The sequence below is a fragment of the Globicephala melas genome, chromosome 4 (assembly GCF_963455315.2).
Source record: "Globicephala melas chromosome 4, mGloMel1.2, whole genome shotgun sequence".
Classification (NCBI taxonomy): Eukaryota; Metazoa; Chordata; class Mammalia; order Artiodactyla; family Delphinidae; genus Globicephala; species Globicephala melas.
In genome coordinates, this window is record NC_083317.1 from 89,863,511 (window position 1) to 89,867,228 (window position 3,718).

At 40.6% G+C, this 3,718-nt stretch overlaps 1 pseudogene; it reads left to right on the forward strand.

Annotated features, from left to right (window-relative positions):
* Positions 1–1,086: 1,086 nt before the first annotated feature.
* Positions 1,087–3,516, forward strand: LOC115857545 (acyl-protein thioesterase 2 pseudogene; annotated as a pseudogene).
* The last annotated feature ends 202 nt before the right edge of the window (positions 3,517–3,718 follow it).

Sequence of the window (3,718 nt, forward strand, 5' to 3'; positions counted from 1 at the left end):
TAGCCATGGTAAACACCAGCCATCTAGTATTCCAAGCCAGAAACCTGGGCGTCATAACAGTTGAGTGTTGTTTTTAAGGAAAACTAGGTTATGGTTTTGAAAAAATACATGATTATTATAAAGAATTTATACAATAAAGAGAAGAATATAAATGAAAGTAAAAAATATTTTAAAAAAGAAAAAGGAAGAAAAATGTATAAGATGCCAACCTCCGGCCCCCCAAGAAATAACCATTTTCAACTTTAGGTGAATATCATGTCAGACATTCATTTTTTTTTCCATAAACATTTTATTTTAGAATAGTTTTAGATCCACAGAAAAAAAAATTGCAAAGACAGTACAGAGAGTTCCTGTATACTCCTCACTGAGTTTCCTCTGTTGCTAATATCTTATGTTACCATGGTACATTGGTCAAAACTAGGGAGCCAACATTAGTATATTACTAAAAACTACACTCTACAATTTATCCAGAATTTACTACTTTCTTCCTAATGTCCTTTGTCAGCAGAAGGGTCCCATCCTGGATATCACATTACATTTAGTTATCATGTGTCCTTAGCCTCCTCTGCTCTGTGACAGTTTCTCAGACTTTCCTTTGTTTTTTTGACCTTAGCAGTTCCGAGGTTTATTGATCAGATATTTTGTAGAATATTCTTCAATTGGGATTGCCTGACCTTTTTCTCAAAATGAATGGATTTTGTCTATGCTATATCATTACTACACTGTGGTGATTTCTGGAGCTTTGTAGCAATTTTGAATCCAGGAAGCTCTTGTTTCATGAATCAAATTTCTCTTATGATATTAACGGCAGGTTTTGAACATTTTCTTCTTTGTATAATCTGGCTCCTCTAGGTTTCGTTTGTTTGTTTTCCTGCTATTTTTCTTTCACAAAAGAAGCTTTCTTCAGCTGTCTGTTAATCCTTGGTTGTTTGCTCAGCTTTGAAGGTGAAGATAAAAAATCTGTTCACTTCAGGCAGGGCGGCAGAGTGGGAAGAGTGTGTGTCTGGGCGGAAGAAAGAGGAGGATCTCCAGAGAGGTCTTGAAACCCCCAGGAGTGGAGGCCCCAGCCGTGGAGCCCTGCAGTATATGTGTGGTAACACCATGTCTGTGCCCCTGCTCGGATGCTGCCACTGTGTCTGGAGCTGAGCAAGAAACAGCTGAGGTTATTTTTTTACATGGCCTTGGAGACACAGGGCACAGCTGCGCTGACGCCCTCTCCACCCTCCAGCTCCCTTACGTCAAGTACACCTGTCCCCATGCGCCTCGGACCCCTGCGACACTCAACATGAAGATGGTGATGCCCTCCTGGTTTGACTTGATGGGGCTGAGTCCAGATGCCCCAAAGGACGAGGCTGGCATTAAGAAGGCAGCAGAGACCATCAAGGCCTTGATTGAGCATGAGATGAAGAATGGGGTCCCTGCCAATCGGATCGTCCTGGGAGGCTTTTCACAGGGTGGAGCCCTGTCCCTCTTCACAGCCCTCACCTGCCCCCGCCCTCTGGCTGGCACTGGGGCCTTGTGCTGTTGGCTGCCTCTGCCCCTACCGGGCCTTCCCCCAGGCAGCCAACGGCAGTGCCAAGGACCTGACCACCCTTCAGTGTCATGGGGACCTGGACCCCAGTGTTCCCGTACGGTTTGGGACCCTGTTAAAGGTACAGTCCAACTTATCAAGATTAGTTAATGTGTGTGTCAGGAAGGTGGGAATTTCCCCCTTCCCTTCTTGCTTCTTTTGGCTGGTCTAATAGTTAAATTGACACAAGACAGATGAACAAGAGAAAAAAAATATTTAATTTGTACATATGGAGGTCTCATGGAAATGAGACTTAAGAAGTAGCCAAAGCAGGCAGCTTTTATACTTTTTAGACAGAAACAATAAATTTGTGAGGAACTGACAAGACACAGAAACTTAGGCTTGGGTGCTTGTTTAGTGAAGAATCTAAGCAGAGTTTGGGCTAGGGGTAGTAAATTAGTGAAGAAGTATCAGGGTTTGTTTATACAGGCTTCTTGGTCCTGAATTCCCTGTCTCTAGTGATGAGGCTGTATCTTTGCCTCCTGGTACAGCGAAGGTACCTTTCACATGGGAGATTTATTTCAAGGGAACAGAGGAAGATTAGAGTTCCCTTCTTGCAATGGCTGTTTCCCATGTAACTCTAATTCAAAATAATCAATATGCCACTGAGGCATAATTTGAGGTGGGCTGCCCTGACCCCCAATATATGCAAGTTACCAGGCTATGGCGCAGAGAAGACATGAAGATGAGTAAGACATATTCCCAGCTCAGCTCTGTAAGCATTTATATCAAATAAAGGAGATACATATACGTGAAAATGCACCAACAACTTGGGAAGTAATTGTAAATGGGATAAGATGGTTTTTTGTTTTTTTATTTTTTTTAAACTTGAATTGCCTTTAGAAGCAATAAGCTTCAATGTAAGTTAAAATCACTGTATGTCAATTGGCTTTACTTCCGGAGGGCACAGAACCTCCCTGGCCTTAGTTTTTATAGTTTTAAAATTGAAATAAAAATGCCTTCTGTAGATGACTTACAGGATATTTGGCAGAGTCAAAGAAAATAGCATAGGTGAACCAGTTTATGAACTTCTGAGTTCTATTGATGTAAGTGATCTTTGTGGTATGAAGAACTCAACTCGAACCCATTTTGCCTCTGTCTTTAAATGAGCCTCAGTAAATTGAAAGTGCTTTATCTTCCCAAATCCCTCGATTATAATTTACATATTATATTTCTTAATGTATTCCTTAATGATGTAAAAGATGTAATTTCATAAAATAGGGTTCAGTCTGTCTAGGTTCAGTACACCGAGGTTCAGAATTTGCTTTCTGAGTAATCTATTTCAATCAGTTTAATAAAGGTTAAAAAAAAGAATTAGTCTTGCTTTAAGACACGCATATACTATGTCAGAGTTAGCCTTATTCTAAGTCAGGCAAAGATCATCAAATTACTGATTTACAAATTTCTTAATTAAATCTTCCAAACGAATCCCTCAAGTTAAATGAACTGACCTTGTGTAAACACAGTAACCTATAAAAAGACTCAGCACAGTTGTCTCTTTGTGAAAGATGCAGTGAGGTCAGACCATGATTGTCCCAACTTCAGCTCTTTAAGGGTGGAAGCCATGACAATGAGAACCAGACAGCCTCCCATGCCTTGGAGGAGTGGAAGTCATTTACCTGTCAGTCCCTATTAAACGTGGGACACCCTCCTGCCTTGCCAACATTCTGAAGACCAAGATAGTCCCACTCTTACTTAGGTGAGGGTGTGGGCATCGGATCTGCACAGGTCTCATGCTTTGGCTTGCTGCCACAAGCAAGACCTTTCCTCTTAAGCAGCTTAGCTTTCCTCCATTTGTGATCCTGGTCTTAAGATGTTATTTCCTTGCTTAGTCAAACAGGACAGGAATTATTTGTCATAAAAGACAATGATCGTGTTTCATTTTTTAGTCCCGAGAAAACCTGCTAAGACTAAAAGCCTGTGCCTTATACAAGAAAAAATCTTAACCCAAGAGGAAAGCTACTCTTGGTTTTGAACGTCTCTATTCTCTCTGCTCAAAGGAGAAACAAGCGTGCCATCATATTGTATACCACACTACTGAACTATTAGGTTTTTCCTGCCGTTTCCTACTTTTGCTTTTTATTGAAATATATATACATATGTATAATGAATATATATTGGTATATATATATATATTCTCACGCCTCT